We start from the raw sequence: 12,655 nt of genomic DNA on the forward strand, positions 1-12,655 counted from the left end.
TTGCCTCTAACCTTCCTGCTGCTAACTGTGCTAGCCCCTCCCCAAGTTATCAGTGAAAAACTCTGCTTCACCTTGTCAGCCCTACACTTCGTCAAATATGTGTTATTAGGTTTAGTGCATTAAGTAGTGTAAAGTAATTATTAAAACATTAAAAAGCAACAGAAAGATAAAGGCAATAAATTTTTTTTCATGCCTCTCAGAAAATTTTAAAGCAAGGTCATAATTCTGTCACTTTACAGATAACAAAATGTTGGTAAAAGAAAAACTTCTTTGTGTTTTAAAATCCAAACGAACACAAAAGTGTTAAATTTAAATCTTATATTTCTATTAAAAGTTTTATTTTAATTTTTAAAGTATTTACAAAATTATGTGAAAAATAATGTGGTTAGCCTTTTTTAAACAATATAGTTAATTTAATGCACAGTAAACACCTAGGTGTGCTTTATAGTACCCTTAGTTTTAACTTTGTGCTACAGCAATGGTTGTTCTTTATTTCTGCATTGAAAGAACTATTATTTTAAGTGCATTCAAAATATCAGCACATTATACAAATCTGTATATTTGTGTCGCAGTGAAAAAATAATATAAATGAAAAAAATATATTATATATAATTTTATAAGAATATATAAAAGTAACTAAACTTTATAAGCAAATTAACTAGTATTAAATATAATTTTAGTCTTAAGTTCTAAGTGTGTAAATGCATCAGATGTCTTTAACTATATTTTGTAATAATCTAAGCATTTAGTTAATTTAGTATATAATATTTTTTACAAATTATTCACTTAAAGTCTTCATAGTAAAAACAGTTGTTTGTATTTTTAAAATCAGTTTTTTATACCTTTAATAATCATAGTTCATGCTATTGTGTTTAATCATAAAAATTTTAACACTTTATTGCAGCTGTCTTACTGTTCTACTGCAAAACCAATTTAAAGAAAACCTATTCATTTACAGCAAATGATTTCATACTTCAGAGTGAAGACTCCTTTTACAGTGCTCATTAACCATTTTACTTAAAAAATTTTTACTGCTTATTAACCATTTTACTTAATGTTTTAAACTTCAAATTAAAATTGTTTTAAAAATGTTTTGTGTTAATTCTAAACCTTAAAATTTATTTTCAGCAAAGTTCCACTCCATCTACATTAAGTACTTCTCAAAACTAAAAAAGTTTTTCTACAAAAATTTTTTTTCTTCTCACAAACATGCTAGCTAAATATTTAAAAGCGCTTGTCAATTTTTTATAAATAAGTCTTAAATCAATCCTTTTGTCTGTTTATGTGTCTGTTGTGATGAATGAAAGTGGCCACAAGTGTAAAATGTTGTGTTTAGTGTTGTTTTGTTTTGTCTGTTTATTTGTTATCTCTACATTTTATAATAATACAATTTTCAAAGCCTTATTTATTTTTCAAATTTCAATTAATTTTTTCAACCTGGTTCAGTCTGGTCAGTTCACAGACTGGCATCTTGCAACTAAAAATCATGTGTTAAAAATTATGTATTAAGCTAGCTTTGTCCTTCTAAGAACATGGCGGAAAGTGTGAGGGATGGCAAACCCCAAATTTCTCAATGGCCATCGGGGATAACTTTTCCCTGGAGAATTTCTGGACTTTGCAGTCACCCAACTTTCCTGCTATGTGTAAGTTCAGGCCTATAGAATATGTATTTATAGCTAAAAAATAGCATCTAGCTTTAAAATAATAACTAAAAAGTTTAACAAAAATCATTTATGTTCAGTTTAAAAGTTTTTGATAAATTGGCGATTGTTAATTATAAAAATTTTTTAAATGCTGAAGTCTAACAAAAAATTTCCGCAGCCTTCCACAGTCCTGTCTTCATCCACTTCAAAAAAGCCTGTCACCCCTCCTGCCAGCCGCCTTTCCTGCAAACCTGTTTCTGACAAACTCCACCTTTAACAATGCTAAATTGAGCACTCTGCCTAGCTGCCTTGGATGCCCACCACTGCCACCAACAACCTCCATGGCAAACAAGTCACGGTCGTGGAACTTTGCTTACTCGAACCATATATGTGCCCGCCTGTTCAACAATCACACATTTGCAATCAAACCATTATTGTTAACAACTCTTCCATCTTCATTGAAGCCCCCAACTCCACTTATTTTGTTTACTCCACTGCATTTTCTCCCCATATTGTTACTGAAATGTTTCTTGCTTATCATAATTATTATGTTTTAGCTTTGTTAAAGCCTACATTAACCATCAAACCTGTTGGTCCAGTTTCCACCTTGAACCTCATCCTGCAAATGGTCAATGCCTCTGCCCAAGCGCTCTCCAACACCAGCTATGAACACTGTTAAATCTGCAATTCACCGGTTTCGCCGTTTTATAAAAGCATCACAACGTTTAAATCTCCTATCTACACCAATAACTCTAAACTTCTTCTCTGGAAAGTTCAGCCTCAGCGTCATCAACTCACTATTAAGCAAGTTGTAAGCTACAAACTCTGCCTTCTAGCCCATCCTTCTCCTCTCAAGTTATTTTAAATATTATAAATGCCTCTGCTCTAGCCCTCACAGAACCATATTATAAACGCTGTTAGCTTAACTTCTCTCCTCAACCCCTACGATACTGTTAGTTCCCTTGCTGATGTAGTTCTTCAAAATCGTCGTACTTTATATTTTGCCCTTATATAGGAAGGGGGAGTCTGTGTGGCCCTTAAAGAACTATGCTGTGTATTTAAAGACAAATCTGGATTAGTTAGGGATAGTGTTCTACGTATTGGTAATGGTATGAAGGAGTTCCAGAAACGTTTTGACCAAAAACAAAGTTGGTAACAGGGTTGGTTTTTCTCTTCTCCTTGGATACATACATTACTGTCCACTATTTTGGGCCCTCTTATTAGCCTCATGCTGCTCTTTTCTCTTGGCCCATGGATTTTCCGCAAAATTACTGCCCTTGTTAAAAACCAGGTAGATGAGACGGCAAAAACCTCTGTTCAAGTTCACTACCAACAGTTAACCCAACGTGACTCCTGTGAAAACTTGGCTTTAGTCACCAAGCCGCCTTTCCAGCCACTAAGTTTCCAGGAGATAGAGCGCATAGCTAACAAGCGGAGCTCGCTCCGGCACTTGTGCTCTCGGCTGTGGAGACACCTACGACGGGATTAGCAAGGTCCCAGTTAGGGCACGACCCAAAAAGGCTACAGCGAATAATTCGGATCCCTGTGCACACCCACAGCGCCTGTAGCCATCTTTTAAATGCGGCTTTGGCCGTGTCCAACCTGGTCAAACCTTGTAGCCTAAGACACGGTTCTTCCACCCGCTCACGACTTTCCTTCTTTTATTAGAAGAGAAAGGGGGAGATGTTGGGGACTGTGACTTGTTTGAGGCCATTTTGCTGTTCTTTCTGCCATAATCCAGCCTTTCACCTAAAGGCTACATGCAGTCTTGCTGTAAATTCTTGGGCCAAAGAGAAAGGAATGTGCAGCTGCAGGAGATAATTAATCTTGTAGCCCGGAGGAGAGCAACACGGCCCAGTACCATTCCCAGAAATGAGGTCTTACTCCCTCAACTACATTCCGGAGTCAACAAGGCAGTTATTATGTGTATATGTTACATTGTCTGTACAAAATTATTCTGTAAGAACATTGCCCCCCACCTTATATCTGTTAAAAAGTTTAGAAATGCAGCTAGAAGGTCACAAGATGTTTCCATGGATACTGCAAGAAGTATTGCCCACTTGCCTTATTTGGAATAATGAAGTAATTTTCATGCAAAAGAATGATTGACATTGCCTTTTGCCTGCCTCCTTCACCTTCCCTATTTAAAGAGGTGCTGGACCTCAATAAACGCCTTTGAGCAGTGAGACATTGCCTTGGGTCTTTATTATTAACCTCTCTCAGATTTTTTACAGTGTGGTTGTGCTTCTACTCAGCAAAATAGAAGTGCGGTCGTCTGAGAAGCCTTTCCAGCTAATTCCTGCTGGCCGGGCCCCCCTGGGGGGCTTCAGGACCCCGCAAGAGTCTGGCTATTGTAAATAGTGCTGCAATGAATATAGGCATAAGGAAGAGATTTTTGTATTGCATTTTTGTATTCCTAGAGTATATCCCTAGGACTGGTATAGCTGGATCATATGGGAGCTCAATTTTTTTTGAGGAATCTACATATTGTTTTCCTTAAACTGGACTAGACTGCATACTCACCAGCAGTGAATGAGAGTTCCTTTCTCCCCACATCCCCGCCAGCATTTATTGTTCTTGTTCTTTGTAATATGTGCCAGTTTCTATGGTATAAAATGGTATCTCCCAGTTGTTTTGACTTGCAACTTTCTAATGATTAGTGATGTGGAACTTTTTTCATGTACCTTTTGGTTATTTGTATTTTTTCTTTGAGAAATTGTTCATTTCTTCTCCCCATTTTTTGATGGGGTTAGATAAAAAAAATCTTTACAATTCTAACTCTAATGGAAACATGCAGATTTAATTTTTTGATTTAAGGGGCTTTCTTTTTCCTCCTTCCCTTTGTTATTTTTTACCTACAATTATCAGGAGTCACACACTTGATTTTAGTGCACTAGCAGTCATATACTTATGGTGCCAGGATCTCAAGTAGCATAATCTTTGGAGTTCCACCCTGGCATAAAAATGGAGGAGTGCCAGGGATCAATACCTAAAAAAACAGACCCTCTATCATTTAGCCACCCTGAAACTTAATTCCTCTTAAGAGAATTGGAGGAAATTTAAGCATTCTAAGTACGTTTTATTTAAAGACAGATTCATTTCTTGAGAGAGGTAAATATAACAGCAAGTAAAGTATACTTATTGAAGCTTCAATCAAAATACACAAATATAAATATATAAATATAAACAATAGGTTTAAAAATTCTATTCTAGCACATACAGACAAGTGTTCCTGTGAATAATCCAAAGTTTCTAGAAGGGACTATTGAAAAGACAGCTTCTGCTTTGTATTAAAATTGAGAACACTAAAAAAAATATATGGGCTCAGATCTTTTATTTGTATCAAAAATAGAAAGATCATTTCAAGTAGAGTTAATGCATATCTACTAAAGGAGGTCTCTTAGAATATCAGTTATTAGTTGAAGTCCGATGCATGTGATATCTTCCAGACAGAAGAAGGAATAGTATAAAGAAGGAAACAAACTTGACTGACATCAGAACCTGAATGACACCGATTCTGTAGAATGATTAAGGCAGGAATGGAGAAAAGAGATGGTCCAGAAAGACAAGTAGATAAAAACCACTGTGACTTCAAGCTATAGTAAGAACTTTGTATTTCAAACTCCATATAATGGGCATCCATTGAAAGGAAAGAGACAGTTGTTTCAAATGTCGATAAGTACCTGAATTCTATTGGAAAGCTGAAAGTATGAATCAGTAGTTCAGAAGACACTGACTAGTGATCTAGATACATGTGTTTTAGCTGAGGTTTGCAAAGAAGTAACATTTCAGACATTTAGACAAAAATAAATTGTTTGGCAAATATAAGTAATATTAGCAGGGAAAGGGAAAAGTGCTTCCATAAAGGAAAGGCAGCCACTTAAACAGATACCATGAAGTCAGTTACCAAAATGCATGGTAGCAAGGCATAGAATTATACCCAGAATGGTGTAGAGAAGCATGACAAAAGTAATCCAGATCATCTAAAGGATTTTTTGTTAAATTATCTTTATTTAAACACTGTGATTACGAATATGATTGTAATTGTATGATTACAGTCATGTAAAGAACACCCCCCTTCACCAGTGCAAGATTCCCACCACCAACATCTAAAGAATTTTTAAAGATAACTTGAAAAACTCATTGGCCAAGAATGAATCTAGTGCAGATGTTTATAGAAGCAGAAGAGATTCCATTATATTGAGGTGTTGATCTAAACTTGTAAGTTGGCAAAAGTTCACCTATATGTCCAAGGAATATAGAAAAGTCACTGACAATGTATGCAATATCCTTTTAAAACAATGTAAACCAAACTATTTGAATTCAAATACTTAAGTGATTATTTACTAGCTATGTGACTTTGGAAAAGTCACAAATAACTAAATTCTGAACTTCTACAGCAGCCCTCAAATGAGATTGTGTTAGTTAGGGTTCTTCAGAGAAACAAAGGGAGACTCACATAATTACAGAGGTTGTAAAGCCCCACCATCTGACACTTATGCCATTCAAGTTCAAAGGCCTGAAATCTGGGGAAGTAATGGTGAAAATTCTAGTCCAAGGGCAGAAGAATGATATCCCTACCCAAAAAGCAGAGATAGCAAAGATGAGACACATACTTTCTTCCTATACTATACTCTACTCCATTCATGTTCTCAACAATTAGATGGTGCTCATTCAGTGAGATGATTGATTTGCTGAATCCTTTATTTATAATTCTAATCTCTTCCAGAAACACCCTCACAGACACACTGAGACTTCACCATGCCTGGGCCAGAGTAATAGTACAGAGTAAAGGGAGTATGCTTGGCTAACCCTGGTTCAATACTTGGTATCCCAAACTACTCCAGGAGTAATCCCAAAGCTCAAAGCCAGCAGTAAGACCAGAGCAGTCTAATGAGGCTCAAAAACAAAAAAGACTTCACCATGCCAAGAGCCAGCATTGTCCTTGAGATTCCTAGACTTCTTAAATTATCATGATCTGGATTTTAATTACTGTCAGCTAAAAGCATTTTAACTACTGTAAAAATTTTTTCAAAGTGATTACAATATAAAGATATCAAGTGAGATCTATACTTTGGCTTCTCCAAATTCTAGAAAAAAGAAAATTAAAAGTAGAGGAAAGAAATAAGCTAAAGAATTAATCAATTGGGGCCAGTGAGGTGGCGCTAGAGGTAAGGTGACTGCCATGCAAGCGCTAACCAAGGAAGGACCACGGTTCAATCCCCCCGCATCCCATATGGTCCCCCCAAGCCAGGAGCAATTTCTGAGCACTTAGCCAGGAGTAACCCCTGAGCATCAAATGGGTGTGGCCAAAAAAAAAAAAGAATTAATCAATTTTTCATTGACAAAGCCAATTCTCCATTACTGAGAATAAGCTCTGTGTTCTAAAATTCATAGTATTCTTGACTTAATAATCTTGGCAGCCAATAACTCTACTATTACCACATAAGTCAGAGGTGACAGAGTAGGCAACCACTGGAAATAAATTGGTCTTTTGTAGTAGCAAGCCAGGCTCAATTTTAGGGTTAAACATTAACAACAAAAACTTTGTTTCCAAGAATAATATGTGAGAGGAAATCATTCTGAAAGTATAGGAAGGAATACTTGATAGAGAGGAAAAATTGGAAAGGGAAACAGGAACACAGAAGTTCTTTTCTTCTTTTGTTATTTTTTATTTTTTTTAATTTTTAATTTTTTAATTTTTAATTATGTGAACAATGATGCAAAGAAAGAGGACAAGGTAACGTTACAGTGGAAGGACAATCACCCAAAAACAGAGTTCTCAAAAGAAATTCCCCTGTTGACACCCTAATTTTGAACTTACAGTCAAAGAACATTAAGAAAAATAAAACACGGGGCTGGCGAGGTGGCGCTAGAGGTAAGGTGTCTGCCTTGCAAGAGCTAGCCAAGGAAGGACCGCGGTTCAATCCCCCAGGGTCCCATATGGTCTCCCCAAGCCAGGGGCAATTTCTGAGCGCTTAGCCAGGAGTAACCCCTGAGCATCAAATGGTTGTGGCCCAAAAAAACAAAAAGAAAAAAAAAAGAAAACAGAACCTATGTACAATTACTTTTTCCCTCAAGACCCCAGATTGTAATACATTATAACATTTCTTAGCAGTACACAAAGCAATCTAAAGCCATAAAATTTATGTAACTCCTTAAACTTGAAGGCATAGTAGTTTTTTACATTTCCATGCACATGCATATTAGTTTAAGTTAACCTCAAAAGTTTAAGTGGGTTTTTTTCTTTTTTTTTAAGGTTTAGCAGGAGTCTCAAACTCAATTTACCTGAGGCCGCAGGAGGCAAAGTCGGAGTGATCCTTGAGTGCAAAGTCAGTAGTAAGCCTTGAACATTGGGGGGTATGACCCAAAAAACTAAAACAAAACAAAACAAAAAAGATTCCTCTAGGGCAGGGCCACAAAATGTTGTGTGGAGGTCCGCGAGTTTGAGACCCCTGGTTTAGAGTCAAAGGAGCACAGTAAAAACGATGTTAGAGAGGCAATTATCATTTTCATAGGCCCACCAAAATATGGGGGACATGGAAAGGAAAAGCCTTGGCCTAAATACAAGGAGACCCTACCCCTGAAGTTTCCTGCCATAAGACCAACTCTAGGCTCCAGACAAACTAGTTTGTCCAATCCAGGTCATTGTCTGTAGTGCCAATACAGCTTTATTTTTCACATAGTCTCTGTTGCTGGCATCAGGTTTCTATATTAAAGATCCTGGGATCTGCATATCCTACATTGAAGTCAAGATGGTGCGGAGTGTCCTCTAATTTCAACTCACAATTAAAGGGCAATGCAGAAAGCCCTGTCCAGTAAGCAGATCATTGTTGTAGTTAAGTCTTCTCAGTGTTAAGGGAAGACTCTTTTGAGTAGATCAATGTAGTAGCAGCAGTAGGGTCTTCCCTGGTAGAGGATTGCTTCCAGGTGATTTTATAGACAACTTCGGATGTTTCATAGATGGCTTCTTTGGTTCAGGGGTGAATAGAGAATGACCATTCTTCTGAAGCCTGTGCCAGGTCATTATGTCAATGTTCAGGGTGTAAGGTCCCATTGCACTACAAGATTTGTGGGAACACGGAAGTTCTATCAGTTTGTATTCATCTTTATAAACAGCATTATAGTAATATTGATCTAAAAATTCTCTCCTATGACCTACACAAATAACAAGATCTCTAGATACAGAGGTGAGATGTCATCATTCACATCTGAGTTGAAAGGTTCCTGAAACCATAAAAAGACCTTAGGGTGTGATAATGAGCGTGTATGGAGCCTGTAGTTGTTCCCATGGCAGTATGCTTCAAGGGCAGAGAAATCCTGTATCTCATAGGCCAAGGGAATTCCCGTTCTAATTTTCTCAATATTTATGGTGACTACGCAAAAAAAAAAAAATGAGGATGAGGAGGAGGTAAGAGGAAGAGGATGAGGATGAGGAGGAGGAGAAGAAGAAGAAGAAGAAGAAAAGAAGGAGGAGGAGGAAGAAGAAGAGAAGAAGAAGAAGAAGAAGAAGAATAAGAAGAAGAAGAAGAAGAAGAAGAAGAAGAAGAGAGAAGAAGAAGAAGAAGAAGAAGAAGAAGAAGAAGAAGAAGAAGAAGAAGAAGGGGCCGGAGAGATAGCATGGAGGGTAAGGCGTTTGCCTTTCATGCAGAAGGTCATCGGTTCGAATCCCGGCGTCCCATATGGTCCCCCGAGCCTGCCAGGAGCGATTTCTGAGCATGAAGCCAGGAGTAACCCCTGGGCACTGCCGGGTGTGAACCAAAAAAAAAAAAAAAAAAAAAAAAAAAAAAAAAAAAAAAAAAGAAGAAGAAGAAGAAGAAGAAGAAGAAGAAGAAGAAGAAGAAGAAGAAGAAGAAGAAGAAGAAGAAGAAGAAGAAGAAGAAGAAGAAGAAGAAGAAGAAGGAGAAGAAGGAGAAGAAGAAGAAGAAACAACCCTTTTTAAGTAGTTGCTGGTCTGGTCTTTGTTTTTGTTTTGTCTCTTTATAGGTTTTTATTATTCTTTTTTGTATTTTTGTTGTTACTGCCTTGTTGTTTTCTGGTTTTGTTTGTTTGTTTTGGTTTGTTTTGTTACCTTTTTCTTATGTTTTCCCTTTGATCTTCTAAATGGATATTTATAAATCCTATATGGACTCCTAGTTTTTCTCTTTTTTCTTTTTTTTTTTTTTTTTTTTTTTTGTCGTTTTTGGTTTTTGTTTTTTCCTTTCTGCTCCCATATATTTTTTTTATATTTTCAACAGAACCACATTACTGGAATCACCTTGATCAGCCTCATAATTTTAGGGGGGAAATGGATGGCACCAAGACTAGACAGTCATATGATCATTTGGTGGAAATAAAAATAATCAGACTTGAGCACTAATCCAAAGTAAATGACAACAAAATTAATACCCAATCTACAACAAGCTGTAAAAGTGAAGAACAGTTACACTAGCATTACGGGGGTAAAGAGGGAAATATGGAATGCATGCTGGGAACAGGGGTGGAGGGAGGACAGCACTGATGGTGGGAATGCCCTCATACATTGTCACTATGTGCCTTAAATATTACTGTGAATGATTTGTAATTCATGTTGACCACAATAAAAATTTAAAAGAAAACAATAACAATAATAATTAATTTAAGCACTGACCCAGGCCCAGACTGGCATTCCACCATCACTGGCTAGGGAGGCAGCAGGTAGACCCTCTGACAGGTAGGATGAGGGGAAACCTGACCCCAGCCCGGAACAGGCACTCCGCCATTACAGGTTGGAGAAGGTGAAAGCAGACAGACTCTCAGAGAGGTAGGCTGAATGGAAATCTGACCCAAGCCTGGACCAGCACTTAGCCATTATCATGGCTAGGGTAGGCAGAGCAGAGTACTGTACACCATCTGAAAGGGAGAGGGAGAGGTAAAACCTTGCTGTGGTTGGGCAAGGCTGAGGGACCTACATGTTCTGGCTGGAAAAGTGAAGGAGGAGATTGAGGGTGGTGTCAAATCTTAGCAACTGCAGCCATCATAACTGCCTACGGCCTCATACCAGAAAAGGGACCCAGTCCCATGCCACAGGTGCCAAAGGAGGGCTGAAATACTAAGACAGAACACTCCAAGCCAAAACACCAAATGCAAAGGTTTATGGGTAAACTAAGGAAGAAATGAGCAACCGGGGATATAGGTGTTGTGTATGTAAACATTTTATGGGATTATTATGTTACTTACCCTACCCTGATCAGTGATTGTGCCCTACCCTAGGGTGTGACCTGGCATTCTGCCCCACCCTAGGGTAATACCTGATTCTGCTTCCACCATTGGGTGGTATCTGATCCCACCATTGGGTGCTACCTGATTCTGGGGGATAAAAACAAGGGTCTGTGGAAGGCAAGAAGCTTTTGGCTGAAACTGATGCTGAGGCTTTGGACTTCAGTCTTGTCCACCGAATAAGGCTAATATTTCCACAAGCCTGACTGTCTGCAAGCTGTTTACCTGCTGCTTTACCTCAGAACAGCCGGCTGTTGGCATACGTGTTGGCAGACGTGTGCTCCAAGCTGAAGGGGGAAGACCTCATCCTCCATCCCTCCATCAGTCAACCTCTTCAGGGGCTGACTTGCAACAATAGGAAGTAATCCTAGCAAGGTTCCACCAAAATGCATGGGACCTAAAGTTAGCAATGAAAGCCATGGCAATAAAAATCAAGGAATCACTAGCCAGCAACTTCAATAAATCCATAAATGAACAAGTCAACCAACTCAAATAACTATTTCAGAAGATGATAGACTGCATACAAACAAAATTAGAGGAAATAAAAAACATCTGAGCAAGCCATAACAGCAGAATTACACAGTTGGAGAATTGCATAAAAGAACATGAAGAAAAAAACTACAAACCAAAAGTGACAAAAAAAGCCAATAAGGAAATAAAAGGTAAAGCATTGAAAGAAAATATTAGGTATTTAATGAACAAAGACAAAAGAAATAATCTACAGATTGTAATAATCCAGAAGGGAAGAAAAAAGGGAAAGGGGAAGAACAAGTGATCAGGGAAATAATAGCAGAAAACTTGCCCACATTCTAGAAAGAGGCACCGGTGCAAATCCAAGAGGTGAATAGAGTCCATCATAAAATAGACCCTAATCAACCAACACCAAGACATATAGTAGGATTATCAACTGAAGAAGACTGCATGTCACTTCTGCGTGTTTCTCTACTGTTCTCCTGAACTTCTCCTGAGTGGGCCAAGAAGGGCCCAGGAAAATCGCTATGCTAGAGTTTCCCAGCCCAAAAAGCCAAGGAGGACTGGGTCACTGAGTGAAAACCAGCATTCAGCGGTAACTTGCAGAAGGGCAGATCCCTTTGTCTGTCAGGCAGGAGAAATCTGGCCCTGCTATGTGATTACCAATTGGGAGAGACTGTGAGTGTCGCCTCTTGGTGTTTCTCTACTGTTCTTATCCTGAACCTTTCCTGAGTGGGCCAAGAAGTGCCAAAAAAAATCGCTCTGCTAGAGTTTCCCAGCCCCAAAAGCCAGGAGGATTGGGTCCCTGAGTAAAAACCAACATTCAGCACTATCTTTCAAAAAGGCAGATTCCAGATATCAGGGGGGGAGGAATCTGGCCCTGCTGTATGATTACCATTGGGGAGAGACTATGCATGTTGCCTCTGTGTATTTTTCTACGGTTCTTCTCCTGAACCTCTCCTGAGTGGGCGGAGAAGTGCCCAGCAAAATCGCTCTCCTAGAGGCTCCAGAAGAGCACGAGAAGCTCTGCTTTGCTTTGTGGCTGCTCACTCTTTCTAACTTATGAACCCCACCACAACATGCAGAAAATAATCACACTACAAGCGTGACAATGGGATACATCATGAGCAAACACCATGCACATAGAAAGAAGATAGCTCTGATGATCCAAAAAATACCAACCATCTGATTAAACTCTCAGCTAAGGAGTTTAGAATAGAAATATGGAGGATTCTCATGGATATCTAAGAAAACAGCTGTAGCTGAACAGAACAAAAAGGCAGAAATCAGAAAACTCCAAACAG

General features: G+C 38.3%; 1 non-coding gene across 1 annotated transcript; it reads left to right on the top strand.

The window, feature by feature from the left end:
- Window positions 1-416: 416 nt before the first annotated feature.
- Window positions 417-546, top strand: LOC126025408 (small nucleolar RNA SNORA22). Its single transcript, XR_007501415.1, has one exon. It is a non-coding gene; the product is annotated as a small nucleolar RNA SNORA22 (small nucleolar RNA).
- The last annotated feature ends 12,109 nt before the right edge of the window (window positions 547-12,655 follow it).

Source organism: Suncus etruscus, chromosome 12 (assembly GCF_024139225.1).
Source record: "Suncus etruscus isolate mSunEtr1 chromosome 12, mSunEtr1.pri.cur, whole genome shotgun sequence".
NCBI classification, from domain to species: domain Eukaryota; kingdom Metazoa; phylum Chordata; class Mammalia; order Eulipotyphla; family Soricidae; genus Suncus; species Suncus etruscus.